An 18,517-nucleotide genomic window follows, 5' to 3' on the forward strand; every position below is an offset into this window, starting at 1 on the left:
TATAAACCAAAACCAGTTAATAATACTAACAACAGCAATAATAAACCACAGCAATTAGAACAGAGAACCCAAACCTTAGAAAATTAATATAGAGCAGAGAAAAAGCAAGTATTCTACCAAAATGTTAGACAGAGCAGGCCAAAATCAGTCACAAGCAGTATCTTCAATGGGTCATAACAGCAGTCATACCAGAAGGGTATAATTGGATTGCTGAATTTTTTCCATACTTTTTTCTTACAGTCTATGATGTCCATGGACAAATCCTGAAAATCTTCCCATCTAGGAGGGCAAACATTTTCCAATACACTAGCATGTTGCCATTAGGGAAACTAAAGTTTCAAGCTGGCAACATGCTTTTCTAAACTACCTGAATAAAGCTGTAAGAAAATGAGTGCAACAGCTAACAGTTAAAGTGGTGGAGAACTGGACCCCAAGTATCTGATGTGAGACAGCAGGGCAATGGTAAGAGAGAGGAAAGTGACAGAAAACAAATGGAACACAAGGGGGGAAACTCCTATATATTGTCAGGTTCTTCTCAATGCCTGTACTTTGGGATGCTCATTTGGCAGAATGAATAATATTTTTTTTATTTTTCTTTTTTTCCTGGAGACAAGAGTAATTTTTCCTTCTTTACCTTTTTTTCTACATCTTTCCACTGCCTTTGGTGTAACAGAGAAAAAGTTAATAACAAAGAATCGGCAAGGTTTCTTTAAAATGTTTCTTTGTAAATTGTGATTCAGCTTTAAATGGACTCTTGGCAGTAAGGAAATTGGTCTCAATTATACTTTTTTTCTGAATGTGAGAACACAAATTGTGAAGTACAAAATATTACTTTATTTACCAGCGTTGTATGAGGCGCCCTTTGGGATCTCCTCTATCTTCTCCATTCCACCCTCTCTGGAGTGCTTCTGTTGTTATGGTACCATACCTCAGGATTGCTGTTTATTCAAAGACTCTCTTAAAGGCAAGAACTGGGAGTGAAAGAGGGAAGAAAAGGAAGGAAGTTAAAAATCTCCCATTAGTGGCTCTATATGTGTGCTTATGTCCACATTCCCCATCCTCTCCCTGCTGCCTTCTGCCAAACTTGTACTGTTGTACTGAAATGTCTCAAGCAGTTAATCAGTTTATTACAGCGAATAATAACTTCAGTCTTTAAATAAAAAGTAAATATTTTTTCTCTGGCTCTTATACATACACATTACTCCTAAAAAATGCCTCAAAATTCCCTTGCAAGTACTTCAACTGACATTAATATCATTGAGAGAATTCAGTTCCTGTAGAGCATCCATAGGTGCTACTGGTCTCCTCTTAAAAAAGGAAAGGTTGTTTATACAGTGGCATCCATACACTTTCCTCTTCAGCCACACAAAGCAAGTGCCAAGATCCAGATTTCAAAGGGATCAGACCTTTGAACAATCTGACTTTCTCCACAGGCTGAGCACTTTAAGCTGCCTTTTTTGTCATTCTTGTCCAAATGTTTTAGCTTTGTTTGGAGGAGTTTTTTGGTCAAGTTTCCCAACTAGAACTTGCAGTTGCAGAACTAAAGAAAAATCACTGTAAATTCTTTCTTCTTGTGAACTGGACCACAAAGATAGATTTTCTATTTGTTTAAAACAAAGTGTCTGAGTCCTGGAAGATGCTGAGGGCTCTCAGCTTGATAACTTTGTAGATCAGAAAAAACACTTGGCACCAGTACAGATGTAATTATTTTTGATTACTTAGTCTGACATGTCTCTGTGTCTCTTAGGCAGACAATCTATTCTACCCACCTTACCTTCTCCATACAATCTCTGTTACACCCATAAGTGTAACAACCCCAAGTTCTTTCCTTTCCAGGACAACTGGGTAATAGCAGGGGAGTTCTAGAGGAGTGGATTTTTTTTTCTTTTCTTATTTTTTTTCTTTTTCACAGAGTCCACAGTCCTCTAATAGCCAGTAAGGGTGAAAGATGTCAAGTCAATGACAAAGAGCATCCAAGAGACCCTTCTAGTCAGAGTAATAGAGCCAGTTCCACTCCCTTGCCAAGGCATGGCCAGAATCTGGACACTTCACTATCACTTTTGTCATTATTGTGTAACACAGTGACCGAGCTTCCTCCCAAAGAGCTATTTTGAAAATATCTTTTCTAAAGGCTGAGGTTATATTTCTAATGAAAATAATAAATTTTCATACCACATTTTGAACTGTAAAATAATATTAGCATTTTAAAAACCTCTAAATTGGATCTTGATAGAATAGAATACCATTAGACAAGTGACATATCAAGAGCTTAATGAAAAAGCTTTAGGGTAAGATTTTGGATGAAGACAGTACTTCAAAAGGTACCTTTCAAAGTTACAGTGCAATTAGAATTAAATCCACCCTTAGACTTGTGTAGCAGAACACTTAAAGTTTAAAAAGAACTATCACAGAATCACAGAATGTTAGGGGCTGGAAGGGACCTTGAGAGATCACCTAATACAACTCCAAATATTCCAGTCTGCTTATTGCAAACTTCCCTATCTCTGTGATATAGTGTGTATGAATTATAGAACATTAACCAAAACTTAAAGGTCATATAGCAATAACCCCTTCCAAAGAAATTGAGAACTGTTTTTATCCAGTAGCCATGACTGGCTACATAAATTAATTCAATAAACAGAATATCATTAACATTTTTCTTCCTCTATCTTCATTTTCTAAGCAGCTCAGTTAAAACAAACAAACAAACAAACAAACAAACAAGGTGATGTTTCTTATTCATTGCTGTGAATTTCCTCATGTTAAACAAAGACAGACCAACCTTAAAGCTTTTGATAAATATGATACTGTGGTAACTGCAGCATTCACTTCGTATCCCATTTCTCCAAGTTCCTGTCAGCCAGATGTCACTTGCAATGCAAACACTAGAAAAATATGAAATAATAATTTCATACATCATCTGTACGAGCATGAGCCAGTCAAACATTCAATACAAATTCAAACTGCTACTACACATAAAGCAAATATCATCCAAATAATATTTACAATGATTGAAAGGCTTTTGATTTGGAAGTGTATTCTCTTAAGTTAAGTGGTCCCCAAGACCATCTAGAAAATCCAATTGTTTCATTTTAAAATGTTTTCTGCCCAAAATTATATCAAATCCTAATGTCTCAGTAGAAACACATGGGATTGGATTTCTGACTGGGCGCCTGATGTCAAAGAGGAATCTAATTTTCCAATGGCATTTCCTCATACTGTCTCACCAAAACAGAAAATTGATAAAATTTTAATGGATAGTTTTCAGAGCAGGACATCAGCCATCTTGCTGGGAAACAGTGCAGGAGAACACCATGTAGCATCAGAAAGGCAATGTATCAGAAGACAGTTTGAATACATATTAACATACAGCACATGCCTTACATTCTGCATTTTTCTCTTGCAAGCAGAGAACTAAGAAGGTACGTTTTGCACTAACAGGCACATCTCTCTTCCACTCCTTTTCCAGACCATCTCTTACACGTGATCTCTTAAAAATAAGTGAAATACATAACTTAAAAGGGCACAGTGTTCACCTTTTACTGTGGTGACACAGCCAACATAATCCTCTTTGGACTGATATCAGCTGAAAAGTCATATTGACTTAAATGACTACACCACCGAACACTTTATATAACAAAACACTTTTGTTAAGTAACTCTACAGCAAAGATTGCAGTCATGGGATAAATGAAATATCACCCTTTGGATCTCCTGGTGGGGCTAGGAACTGCAAGCACTGAACGCAACACCAAAAGCCATGACATAAGACAAGATGAAAAGGACTACATTTACTCTGGAGGACAAAAGTTACACTGTGGAGAAAGCTACTCATTATTTATACCGTGTTCTCACCCCACAATGATGCAATATGTGCATATGACAAGGTTTTGTTTAAAACATGTGCTTCTCTGAAGAATTTTCCATTTGATTAAGTTATTTGAGTGTGTAAAATTTGAGAAAATACAAGTGGATAAGTGAAAAAATGAAAGTGAAATAAGATTTTTCTAACCTTTGTAATTTAATTTATGATGAAAATGTAACAGTGAAATAAATGGAGAACAGGATTGACTCAGATTCCCAGCACCCATTTCATGTCACTAACCCACTAACTGTGTTTTGATATCTATATATATGTATAGTATATTCAGGTGATCATGCTTATACAGAGAGGGAGAGCAGCATTTATGGTTAGGACACCTATATGTGTTTTCATCAAGACTTAAGCACTAAAATACTTCAATAAATATCTGTGTAAAATTTACAGAACATTAAAAAGACCACAACAAAGGAAATTATAGTGATTAAAGAGAGGTTTAATCTTCTGGGGGGAAAAAAAAGGCCTGTCCGCACCACATGCCAAGTCTGCTACAGGTTAGAATTTTTCTTTCATAGCAGTATGAAAACCACCACTGAAGTCCTCAAATCAGTTAAAGACTAAGGTGGGTCATGTAGCCAAAGACACCTCTATAAAGACAGCTTCCTTTCAGAAATAATTATATTTCACTGATCAGAGGCCCAAGCTATTCTAAAGAGGCAGCTAATATTTTTCTAAGTCCTTCATGGTTCGCTGTATGCTGTCTTTCAGTTAGCCTCAGTAAGAGATTTCTCTAGATATAGTCAATAAGATGCTTTTGGCACAAAGCAAAAGCCATGCTAGAGCTTGATCTCAACTATGAGTGGAACATCACCACCCCACATGTGTTTATCCACTGGACCAATCAGCGAGCATTGCCCTTTCCCAATTCTTTCATCATTTCTGCAGACTGCCACATCTAGCCAATTCTGCACACTCTTTGTTACTCCAGCAATTCAAAGAATTTCTTCTTTCTAGTATTACAAAAGGGGGAAAACAGAGGGCTACACTGGATGGATTTTCTTCAGTGTGTATCCTTCTTTCCACTTTTCCTTTTTCTGTTCTCTGCAATTGGAAGGGAGTCTCCATTCTCTCTGTTCTTCAAAGGCAGCTGAGACGAGCTCTGCTTGCATTGCATAAAGGTTTAGCTGGGAATGATACCCAGCACAAGAAATAAAGTATTTCCAGAGAGAACTGAAATTCTCAGAGGGTTGGCAAGATCTGTATTGTCTTGATTTGGCTGCTCACAGTAATGAAATCTAAACAGACTTTTATTAACAAGCCTTTTCACACCTCCTCTGCTCTCAGCAGCTGAGCTCAGCAGAGACAGGCTATAATGCAGTAACTTTGAGAAGCTTTCTGTGCCTCCCTTAAATGGAGCATGCATTGGTTACCTAACAGTGCATGAGTACAATACAGCACAGGCATCAGCTTGTGCCAAAACTCTTGTTACTGGAGGAAATTGCAAAGTTGACAGATTTGCCATCCTGAAGTCATAATGGCCTAAGAATTAAGAGGAGAGTGAAAGACTGAATTCCCCCAGTAGACTTTACTCTGCATCCTTGCTGATCCACACTGATAGCCCTTGGTAGTTCCAGGGCTCAAAAGAACTTTTTAATTATCGATTTGACTTATGAGTCAATGTGCAGCTTTGCAAACACCACTGAACTTTTATTTTAACCAGAAAAAAAGCACACTATAGCTGCCAACATGTTTCCCTCTCCTCTTCCTCCTCCAAAGGATTTTACTTCTCCATGCCAGCTGACCCTCTTTTCTGGTTCTCTCCTTGTAAGACTTTGAACTTTCTAAACAAGCAGATTAGACTGATGCCTATCTGTCCAAGAGTATAAGACCTTGTGGGCCACATTCGTGTAATACAAGGTGGGTAGACACTGGTGCTGATGGAGAGAAGTAGGCACAGCAGAATGGCTACAGAGGCTGTTGGCAGTTAGAATAACTGGCGCATCTGGGCAACCTAACTACATGTTTGGACTACACATAAAACACTCCCCTAGAGCAGACACTTCATCAGATAAAATCTGAAAGTATTACAGAATCTTCTTCACACAATGAAGAAGAAGCCCTGCATGTAGAAATACATTTTGTTGTTTTCCACAAGCTGGACTTATTACCAACTACAGGGAAAAATGATACCATAAATACCACTCTGCAATATTTAACTTTGAAAATGTGCAGTTTGGCATAGGCTGGTCTTACATGTCTGTATTCTCTTTGCTTAAAGATTGTTTAGCTATACATCTGCATCTCCAAGACAAAGTACTGGTTTAATTGCCTCGTGTTTGCACTGTGCTTTCAGGAAGGAAAAAGCTATATAAGTGCTAAGTGCTATTAACATCATCGCCTTCTATTTTTCTCTTTCAGCTTTTAAGTGAATATAGTGCTTGTGAAAGTTGTTGGATTGACAGCCCTGGAGACTGAAGTCTAAAGTGCAGCACACCCGCTGAGCCAAACAGAACTAAAATGTACAAAAGCTTCTCAACAAATTTTAAATACATGCTTCATTTAGTTATTGTTATATGGCTGAGTATAACACTAATACTTAAAGTTTTGCTGCTCCCATTTATTTGTTCTAAACATCAGTTCAAATTCTTTCTTTACTTTTTACTTTCAGAAATAATTCCTTGCTGACGTGCAACACTCTAGAGACCGCTTCCCTGCCTTCAAAATCCTACATTACAATGGAATGCTGTTGAAGCATAACTTCATGCTACTGCAGTCAGGTACAATGCTGCGTCCTGGCATTCACTTTGCACATCACAGAAAAGTACATTAGCTAATCTCACACAGTTTTAGTACTGATCACACCAAGAGCTTGGCTGCACAAATACTGCTTTATATTATAACCTAGATCTGAAGCTAGGAAACTTCCAGTGGAGGATCTGCTCCTCTATTTAGGATTACCAGCATTTCTTAGAAGGCTGCATCAACACTCAACAATTCAACAGAAAGGAGGCATTCTGTTTTGGTTGAAACACTCCAGATTTCCAGAGTACACTTTAAAGCACTGAAGTGGTGTTTGTTTGCTTTTTTTTTTAATACTCTTTAAAAATCCTTTTTCATATACCTAAAGACAAATCTTCTGAGAAATCTTTCCCTGTACAAATGCATTCAACTGGCTTGTAAATCTTCCCCCTGATTTCAGAGAAGTCCATCGCTTTTTCCAGGAGACTACCATTCCTGCTTTCTTTCCAAATTACATGCACATTTACTAGCTGTAGGTTTCACACAGTCCTTTTATCCACTGTCTGCTTCACATTTAAGTGAAGGCACTGATCCCAGTAGAGGAGAGTTAAGTACATGAGATGCAGAACACCTGCAGTGTGTTGAGCTGCTACTAACAGCTACTGTTTCAGATGCTTCCAGAGCATCCCTTCACTTGTTGTGACAGATCCTGGAAAGCAAATTTGGTGCCTGGGACACCTGTGGTCCTAACTTCAAGACCTGGCACTTATAAAAAGCCATTCCTTAGCATTTCCAGTTACTTTTCAGTTCAGGAAATTTCTCAGGGATTCTTGTCAGGGCAGGCTGGTCTTTTATGATTTTCAGCCTGCAATGCTACTCCTTTCTATTTCATCTTGACTTAATGTCATTAGTCTTCTTTCACAGAAACCTGAGCATTCTTTTCCTAATTTATCTAGATGGTACCCTGACAGCAGCTCCCTTGATCAAGACTTTGCCATTTATGTCTCTTCTCCCATTAATCATTCTCTAAAATGAGATTTGTAGTAAAAAAGAATTAAATCAATCCCGACCGCCTTCCAATTTCTTGTCTTTCTGGGATTCTGGATGCTCATTCAGGCTAGGCCCTTTGGAGACACTGTGCTTTCTCTGGTTTTCCAAATAGGCCGATAGGGCTATTTTCCTATACTAGAGAGTCACAGCAATCTTTACCGCTGGTGAAACTAGTTTACAGGATGTAGCTATGACACCCAGACACCTTGCTGTTTGATAGTTTTCCCAAAAAGTATCAATCTTTTTCTGGTTATACATTCAAAAATGTGAATCTCAAGGCAAAGTGGTAACATGATATTTTTTCATGTCTTTGCTTCTAGAAAACAAAATTTATTATGCAAAATGTCTACACTGAACTCCAGGCTCCTAGCTGTCTTCTTCCTTTATAAAGAGAGTGATTTTCTATCATTTCATTTGTGAGGAGAAAAAGATAAAAGTCTAGTGATTCATTGGAAAGTGATATTAAAAAACCCTTTTTATAAATGTGCTCTATACCTTATGTTTATCTGCCTCATGTTTCATGAGGTCTGATTATGATGAAAATCTCCAGCTTGTACAACACTGCTGGATCTCTTCTCAGCAAGATGATACATCACAGACATGCACTCTGCTGCAAGCAGATTTTTGCAAGATAAATTCTAAGTCCCTGTGTCCAAAGGGTCCATGCCCTGGTCTCTACCAGTCTAAAACACCAACCACTTTCCACATCTCCATTTCTCTGACCAGTAAAAGTCTCTACGTTAAGACTAAAGCTCATTTGTGAAGAAGATGAAATTTTCATCAGCCTGAGATGGTAAAATGAACTGCCCCATGGGAATAAACAAATACCACAATATTTAGCACCTTCCACCTCAACGCAAGGTACATTTCTTTACGACTTTGCTGGTATAAACATGGATATAAGATGAGCCTAACTTACTTCACCTACTTAAACAAGAATTGCTATTGGCCACCTTCTCCTAGCTTGGAGGGGAAGTAGGAAGGAAAAAAAATGACACAATAGATGTGCAGTCACATTATTTGGTTCAAAGTCAGAAGGTTCTGACTTCTTACTGTATTCAACACATTATAGGAATATGTGTGTGTGTACAAATCAACTACGAGACTACCTACAAGATCTCCATATATATAGAACAGGGTAAACACACCAAAACCCCCTGCATTAAGGCTTCTGTGGCACGTATGACAGACTTGTATTTGGGGCTAAGCCAGAAATAATCATCAAATACAAGTGATTTTTATGAGGAATAGGTTTACTGTCTGCTAAATTCAAGGCAAATCATTACCTGGTTTCTTGTAGTGCAAATGGCTGCATTTAAAGCATGTTCTTGCTATTAGGTCTACAGCATTACAAGACAGAAATGTTCTGTATCTCATCTCAATTTTTCAAACAATTCAATATATATAGATATATTCTTGCTGTTCAATCTCTTAAAAATCAATCAATATTAATGTGTCTGCCTCAAACTTTTAAGGTCATTGTCTCGCTTCTGACATTTTTAACTACATCAACATCACATTATATCATTATAGACTCATGAAGCAATGTACTTTCACATTTTTTGCAAGATAATGTCTCTTTTGTGTTCCACTTTTTATCGTAATATAAATCTTGAAATGCAATTTGCATATCTTTTGTTTAGCAAAGGAGACCCCCATTTAAGACTTTGTCATTTTAATACATAGACTTAAAAGTGGATGACTTTTGAAAGGGAATGCACCAAAATATTCCAATTTATTCTTCAACTGAAGTGGCTGCTGCATCAGGATATTAGTAAATTCCCTTAACAATACACTTGCTAACAATTATGGCCTGCCTGCCTTGGGCTCATCTGACAGTAGGGCTGCCATCTGTCGAGAAGTCCATTCATGGATTTTAAAGGGCTATTTATAGGGTTTTATTTTAAACATTGCAAAATACCTCTTTGTTCTTCACCCTTCCCTCCACTTATTCTGTCCTTCCTGCCTCCCGTTCATCTTTCTTTCCATCCTGTTAAAGAGCACTGGTATACATCCAGCATGTAACTGTCTCTCTGCACCAGCAGCCACATCCCAGCAAAAGGCTTTCAGGTGCATTCGATGCTGGGGCAACTCTGGCCCACCTTTAATGGCCAAGGTACTCAAGCAGAGAAGAGGGAGGACGCTTATGAAGAGGAATAGAGAGAAATGAACAACCTCAATCAAGAAATTCCAAAGCAAGCATGAAGGAAACAAAATCAGGACGATGAATGGGAAAGGGATACTAGGAGCCCCAGCTCTGGATAGATGGATATTTCATGAATTCCTTCAATAAATAGGGAACCTCCAGGGAAATTCAGCACCTGGCAGTCTTAGTGGATAGTGGTGCTGCAAAGAAAGCATAATGTTCACCCCTCTGTTAAATTCAAGCAATTAAACCCCCTTAAAAAAAAAGGTCTTCTTAGGCTCTCTGCCCAGTAAACTCAGAGTGAAAAGCAACTTTAATAAATGTTATAAATCTCACCTCTGAGCCAACAGGAAATTCAAATGTTTGCAGAAGCCAGGAAGCTGCTGAAACAAAAGGTAAATGTGTATATTAGAATAGGTTATGCCCATATTCTGACTAGAAAGCAGTAGAAGCATGAGGCCCACAGATAAAACACGGTTATGAAAGCATCTTTTCTGATACCACTTTTGACCATTTCTCTTTGTGTTGCACCAGAGTTCTCCCTTCTTTGCCAGTGGATAGATTTGATAGTAATGAGTTTGCTGGCTCAATGAATTCAGGAGTACTCCTTATCATGTAAACTTATTGGAAAGCAGTTTTGAGTTTTGATGCTTTAGACATAAAAACAAATAAAGAAATAGCCACAAATATCTGTGGTTTGTAAAATAAAAAGATCAAAGAGGCTGCAGAAAATTTTTGATCAACGCCCTGACAAAGGGTGTTAGTTTCAATAAACAGTAAGAATTTTAGGCCACTCTGAAGTATGAGATGCAGTCTCAGCTGTGTTTCTAATTTCCTTTCTTGCTTTACTGCTGTTATATAAAGCTCTGTAGTGACAAAAACCATTTATTGAAAAAATCTGAGTACACCATTCAGGATTATGTTACTTCATCTGCATAGAGCTTTCCCAGCCAATGAGAAATACTTCTTTCTCCAAACTCCATGGTGCCAAGAGCTGCAGGCATACTCTGCCTATGGGACAAACCACTGGACAGAGAAGCACTTTTGTAAGTAAATAAGGATTTTGTTATTGGGTCTGAAGACTAAATGATAGTGGAATGCCATTTGATTTGACTATTGTTCTTCTAAAGCCATAGAAAAATACAGCCAGGGCTTTGTGAATATAAACCAAATATATATTTGGCAACATATCCTGTGAGAAAAACATTTTCCAAAAAATTTCTGGTAATATGTTGCCTACCAAGCTATGAATACTGTAATCTTTGTGGACTATGCAACCTACAAGCTTATGAAAACACAAAAGGCCACGAAAATTAAAACGAAGAAAAAGTGAAGGGGGGTCAGAAGGCTGCATGGAAAAGTGATGCACAGGAATCAGAGAAGAGGCCTGATTCTTTCATTCTTTTGGGGCCTTTCAAGTGGGCAGAGAGGGTCAGTAGAAGTCTCTACAGATATCACCCTTGAAATAATTAACTATTTTATTATGAGATGGGTGCAAGGAATAAGTATCTATTTATTACAAAAGGTCAATCTCTGGATCTCCACCTACAGTATTTTACCTTGGGGGATTATCAAGATTATTAGTAATTATTACTAATAAGCCATTACTATGAATAATGGTAGTTACAGTATCATTTAAGGACCCTAGTCATAACTGCTGTGGAAAACCTGTAAGCATAGTGAAGACCAAGGCTTTGCATGAGCATATCCAAATCCCATAGGATAAAATGTAAAAGGACAGTGTTGTACTTCAGGGAATGCAACACTCAAAGCCAACAGCAGCATCAAATGCAGTGTTTGTCCACAAATGCCTGACAAATTTTAGCAACTATTTTTGTTGTAAAAGAAAACAAAAACAAAACAGTGATTTATTTTTTCTCTTTGAAATGTAAATATTTGTGAGGATTGGTAGAACCACATAATGCCATCTCTAGTCCAAATAATTCTGTTATATGACATCTGTGTATAAAAACCAGTGCAGATCCAGATGTCAAATGGATCATTGGTGCATGGAAAACATTGAGTCATCATGGATATTTCCCAGCAAGACAAGTTCTGCTGCAATCCAGTTACTTTGGTTTGTGCCTCTTTATTCAAGAGCTGTAACTATTAATTGAACAGACAGCAAAGTTAATGTCAAGCATGTGCTCAGAGTGGACACACCTTCATTTTCCCACTTTTTACATTTGTTTTTAAGCTTTTCCCTCAGGATCTCATTCCCTCCGGAACTCATTCCCTCCCTTCTCTCTTTGCTTCTTTACATTAGCTCTAAATCCTTGTCTATCTTGCTTTCCATCTTCAGAGTCATGACAGAACTCGTATAAAAGTACAACTTCTGATCTAGTTTTCCACACAGAGAAACAGAACTGCATTTATTACCTTTTAACTCCAAGTAATGTAACTTTGTAACTTTAGTTTACAAAGAGATAAAATTTTGTAAGTTTTTTTGTTGTTTTTTTTTTTTTTTTAAAGGATGGTGTAGTGGTTTCTTACCTTAACCTGAGATAAGAAGTCACATATTTGCTCTTTTATGTATGTAACATACATTCTGATTGCATACGTACATATCATGTATGTATATTGTTACAAATGGAGAGATGCTTCTGAGAAAACATGAAGACAGGGCCTTTCCTGCCATAAAAGTGGTATGTGGAACTGCCATTCAGAATAATAAAACAAAGGGTATGAAAGCATGGATAGTTCTATTTCAAAGAAAAACATTTTCCAACATAACATGCTGCAGCTGTGTTTGTTAGAGATGCTGTTCATGGGGGTCACTGTAAGAAACTCAGCACTCTCTTACCAAAGGTGACCAGAAGCACTCTGCACAGAAGTATCTTTCCCTCTGCATTAGATGAAGAATTGCAGGTCAGATGCTTACAAGCACATCCATCAGAGCAAATTTTGTATGACAGTATTTTGGAATTTTCCATATTTGACTCATGAAAATCATCATGCTATTATACGCCCCCATTCCTGTGGGAAATCTCAAGATACCTCTCAGGACTTTTAAGAAGCAAATGTGTTCCCCAAAAGTTGAAGCGAAATGCAAGAAATATAATTATTGAAATTTAAGTCAAAAAGTCACTTCAAAGTTTGCTCATTTTAAATAAACTATGCATACTTAGTGTCCTTGTTCTGCATTACTCATGGTAACAGACATAAGAGATGTTCTTTGCCTTGTTGCTGTGTGAGACCGTGTCTACATTAAACATTTTTGCTGGGTCATTAAGCATTAAGTTAGGCAGGCAGAGTATGACAGACATGTTGCTATTTCAGAATTGAAACAGCACCTGGAGGGCCAAGACCTTTTGCAGTTTAATAGTGGACAGAGAATCACAGTAGTGATCAGGGTCGTGTGGTGTGAAAGGCAATCACTGATACTGAAATATCAGATGTCACTGTGACAGCTGTAATAACCAGGGCTTACTTCCTTCAGCTAAAAAACATCCACAGAATATGGTGAATACACTGCTGCAATATGTACCACTTCTACCTTTGTTTCATGCCATAAAACACTTTAACTCCTGAAGGCTCAGAGTGCAAGAATACAGCAACTATGCCTCACAATACATTTTACATTATAGAAGTATGATGGAAGAGGATTGTTGGCTTCTTTCATCTTGAGAATTCAGCAGAAAAGTTATTATTTGCTTGTTATTGACAATTCATTCCCCTGAGATAAAATAACTTAGTTACTAGAGGATCCCAAGGAGACAGCTGGCAGTGATGAACAGAACAACGTTCCATCCGCAGCAAGTGTACATTATAAAGCAGGCGCCACTGGATTAAAAAGTAACCTTAAACTGTTTAGTGTACACAAAGGCAGCCTAGTCAAAACACTTCAACAATGATTTAAAATCTCAAGTTAGTGGCCAGTTTCAACCTTCAGGGATGCCTTGTCTATTCATAAGGAGCTTAACTAATCATAACTTTCCATGACTTATCAGAACTGGATGCAGTGTGTCACAGCATGATAACCGAGCTCTGGAATTGTAACAAAAGATGCCTTTTTCATAAAAATAATGGTGAGACTAAACCCCAAATTTTAATCTTTGAACTTGGTGGGAGAAAACATCCTGTTACTCATTAAGTGTTTCCATAAGTAGGCAGGGAGTCTTAGCCAAGCAGCTCCTGTTTATGTTACTGAGTGACGTCTAGGGCAGCATGCATATCAGGAAAGGAGCAGATTTTAAAATCCGTTCCCAGGATGCTACACCAAGTGCATCACCAGGAAACAGAACAGCCAGGATCAGACACAGTCCGTTTCTGTAGTTAGCTAGCTATGGAAATAGGTTAGTCTACCTGAAATATTTTATCACTTTCAGTTGACCTAATTGCTCAGTATTAACAAACTGTTGTTTAAGAAAACCAGCAGTATTTATTTTTAACATGTTAAATACTGTAGCTCTGAGAAAGCTTCAGAGTGACGGTTAAATGAAGCCCAAAAAGGAACAGATTTCTATCTGTGTTTTCTTCAGTGTAGTTCCAGATGCATTAAGCCTTCAGCAGAGACCTGCAAATATTATGTACGGCTTTCTTTTATCTTCAGGAGAAAAAAAACCCCAAACTAGTATGAAAGAATGAAGCACTGCCAAATGCTACAAGAAAGGCTTAATAAATAGAGCCCAGGGTCACAAAGTTGCTCTTATTTGCCCTGAAATATATCACTGAACTTCTGTATATTCATATTTGTTTACATTATAAATGTACTAAATGAGCTAATTATAGTGATCATAATTTACAATTAAAAACAAACAGTTAGAAATTTCAAAGGCTTTCAATATCTTTTCTTTAATCATTCACCCAGGCTCAGAATATGCATTTTTTAGATTAAAGCATTAAAGTTGCTAATTATATTCTCAGAACTAACAATTATTTCTTTACCCTTTTACTACCTTCTTCTGGCAACAAAAAAATGTCAGCACTGATTTAATTTTTTGTTATTACAGGATTAAAAGAAGTTTCTAAAATGCAATTAAATGTGCCCTATAGCTATAGTAACTTTCCTATCAGCATCCAGAGCCTCTTCACTAAAACAACAGCATAAAAAAATTATTCAGACTTTCTAGACATACTTTTTTTCTTCTTTTATAACACATTCCTTTGGTGATTATCTCCAATGACAACTCAACCATCTTAATGAGTCTCTGTGCACTTCTAGATCTTGGTGAAAGTAGATTAATAGGAGAAAATGAAAGTTAAAGAGGCTGTTAAGAGTGCAAAACCCCACACATGTCAAGCACTGGTTCTTCACCTTTGGGAGCTTGGTTCAAGTTCACCCTGAGGCCCTAAGTGAAAAGTTCAATAATCTCAACTACATCCCTACTTGATATATCATAAAATCAATTATTTTATGCTGGTACATTTGGTAACCTATGCTCAGACAGAATCAAGTTTTTTCCCATTGGGAATTCACCAATTATCTACTCAGTGAATTATTCTCAGATAAAATAGAAATACCTGCTCTCAGCAGGAGTTTCTCATTATGCTGCCTATCAGTTTAGTAGTTGATCTGTTTTGCAGCAGTGGTGTTGCACTCAGACCATGCACCATTAGCCACCATGTGATCACGGTGATGCATGGTGACAGGACACCAAAGCACGATTCAGTATCTGAATGTGTACTGGTTTTGAAAAAGAAAAACAGTCATTGCAAACAACTAAAATTGCAAGCTAGAGCAAAACTGTACTATGGCACATCATTGAAAATTCTACAATTGCTCAAGGACTTAGCTTCCCCTAGATAACTCTGAACAGCATGACCCTGCATTGAATTTTCACAGCTGTGAACACTATTTTCTAATCACCATCAACAGCATACTTGGCCCAGGCTGCAGGAGTGTGCTGATCCACCTTATCAGTAGATTCCCAAATCTACAACTTATGTTACTTAGCATTATATGCCTGTTGCTGGAGTTTATATATTTATGTTAATTATTAAAAATAGTTTTCACATAAGTGAATGCCAGTCTGAATAATAAATATTCAGTAGCTTAGATATGGAATATGAACTCTGTATGCTGGTGCATGACTGTTTAAATCAAGTCCCAGTCATTGCAAAGGACCATTTCATACCCTCCAGTGGTCTGTCCAAAACTAAGCTCAATTTGCTTAGTCTAATTTTCAGCAGTCAGAATTTTGTATCATAAAACCACCAGCAACAAAATTAATGTTAATCAGCATCCTCTGTTAGACTTGGCTAATTGCATAGACATTCATTGTCCCTAAAAGAGAATACTCAGTCCTAGAATCACGTAAGTCACCACTGATACTGTCCATGTTGCAGTCATTTTGTGGAATCTATTTTGCTTTAAAAAGTTATCTTTCAGCTAAAAATATTCCGCCCCCCCCTTTTTTTTTCCATTTTTTTTTCAGTGGATAATTATACAGAATTTTTATCTTATTCTCAAGAAAGCAGAATTGTCTAGATATAAGCAGTGAAAATGATGAGGGCCTAAAGGGAAATCTCAATGAGCAAAGATTAAAAAGACAGCAACTGCCCAAATTAAAGATGGTGTACTAGAGAGAGGCCACACAATGAATGACAGAGAGACAAGAAGTTGTAACTCCTATGTAATCTTACACACAACACAGGAATGTATAGACATGCAGGGTCAATGAGAGGATATAAACTTAAAAACACTGTCAGGAAAAGTTTTAGTCACATTCACTTCTTACTACTGCTCACCTAATTTGCACTTTCCCAGCTATATAATGGGGATGATATTCCCGGCTCCTCCCATACAGAAAAACTCACTGGGGAAGTATTAAAAGAATTCTATAATGAAGAATGCTTCTGAAAACACTAAAAGGATATGAATAATTCTAAATGCAGTGCAGATTTGGATTACATTAGGTGGCTCAGTGGTCAATAGATAAGGTCTAAAACTACTGACCAGGAATGCAGTTAAAAGGAACTATCCAACACCTTCCTTATTCCCTGCAAATCATTGCTCCTGTGCACAAAATGAGGCAAATATAATACGTGAATTGTAAATAAGGATGTTATTGTAACACATACCTGAGGGACAGTGACACAGGATTCTAGGGCCATCCTCTAAATTGGGAGTCCTTGATCTTAGAACCTAAATGACTTTTGATGTGGTTTTAATATGCAGTTACAAACACAGTATCATTCCCACAAAAATAATCTGATTATTAAGTTGATTGTTTACAAAATAAATGTGAAATGCTTTCACTGCTTCTCTAGAGAGATGCAAAAGATTTCATTTGTAGCCTTCAATTCTGCAAGCATTTAGCGAGTTTCTCATAGGAAAAATGCATGGCTAGGAGCATTTCAATTTCTCTGTAAATGTTACATTCCTCTAGTGAACTCTATCAACAAGCTCACTTGAAGCTCATGCTTAGTTTACTGCATCTTACCAAGGAGACTCTTTCTTCATCAGGGCCAGAAATATGCGCACTGAAATGGTAATGAAGAATGATGGGACAATTCAGAATTTCACAAGTGCAGAACATAATGTACCTGCTCTAATTTAAGGAGGCCTCTGGATGGTCATCAGGCCAAAATCTTGATGGAAGGATTTTGAAGACTAATAAATCAACTAAAATAAAACAAAGGAATAAGTGTATCAAAAGTTATAATATATGCATTATTTAGTGTCTAGTCCTGAACAAAGGGGATTTATAGCAGGCTCTACAATCTGATTTTTCATTTAGAGCATAGCTGGTATAACTCAGTAGATGCTGGTTTTATAACAGATTAGTGGGAATACTTGTTGATAAGTAGACAGGATTTGAAAATACAAAACTGCAAGGTGCCTATCTGGATGAGATGCCTAGGGCACAAACTGCACATCTCACAGCTGGACATGAGCAGACAGTGTGCACTTGCAGCCCAGAAGGCCGATCACATCCTGGGCTGCAACAAAAGATGAATTGCCTCTAGAGAGGTGATTCTGTCACTTTACCCTGCTCTGGTGAGACCTCACCTGAAGTACTGTGTGCAGCCCTGGAGCCCTTAGTACAAGAAGGACAGGGATCTGATGAAGTGAGTCCAGAGGAAGGCCATGAGAATGATCAAGGGGATGGAGTACCTCTGGTATGAGGACAGGTTGAAGGAACTGGGGTTTTTTAGACTGGGGAATAGGAGGCTCTGGGGAGACATAATAGAATCCTTCCAGTACCTGCAGGGGGCCTACAAGAAGGATAAGTAGCGTGTTTACAAAGGCCTGAAGTGACAGGACAAGGGGCAATGGCTATAAACTGGAGAAGAGCAAGTTTAGATTGGATGTAAGGAACAAGCTCTTTACTATGAGGGTAGTGGAATAATGGGACAGGTTGCCCAGGGAGGTCATTGAGGCCCCTTCCCTGGAAATACTCAAGGTGAGGTTTGACAGGGCTCTGGGCAACTTGATCTAGTTGGGGATGTTCCTGCTGACTGTGGGGAGGTCGGACTAGATGACCTTTAGAGGAACCTTCCAGCCCAGACCATTCTACTGTTTTATGATTCTATACCTTCCTCTGATAGGCAGGGTGAGACAAACTGGGATGTGTCAGAAAGGCTGAAGCATGAGATGCTGCATCAAACAGAAGAGAGGGGAAGATATTAGGAAAAAAACTATTCACCAAAAAAGTTGTTAAGCATTGGAACAGGCTAAGTAGTTAAGTCACCATGCCTGGAGGTATTTAAAAAACATTTAGATGTGGTGTTTAGGGACATGGTTTCATGGTAGACTCAGCAGTGTTAGGTTTACAGTTGGATTCAGTGATATTAAGGGTCTTTTCCAACCTAGATGAT

At 37.8% G+C, this 18,517-nt stretch overlaps 1 long non-coding RNA gene across 1 annotated transcript; it reads right to left on the reverse strand.

Annotated features, from left to right (window-relative positions):
* Positions 1-261: 261 nt before the first annotated feature.
* Positions 262-10,137, reverse strand: LOC137442443 (uncharacterized). The gene is made up of 3 exons (XR_010987684.1): positions 10,091-10,137; positions 2,783-2,885; positions 262-971 (listed from the first exon to the last, which is right to left on the reverse strand). It is a non-coding gene; the product is annotated as an uncharacterized lncRNA (long non-coding RNA).
* Positions 10,138-18,517: the final 8,380 nt, after the last annotated feature.

This window comes from Melanerpes formicivorus, unplaced genomic scaffold (genome assembly GCF_026170545.1).
Source record: "Melanerpes formicivorus ecotype bairdi unplaced genomic scaffold, bMelFor1.0.p_v2 SCAF_7, whole genome shotgun sequence".
Classification (NCBI taxonomy): Eukaryota; Metazoa; Chordata; class Aves; order Piciformes; family Picidae; genus Melanerpes; species Melanerpes formicivorus.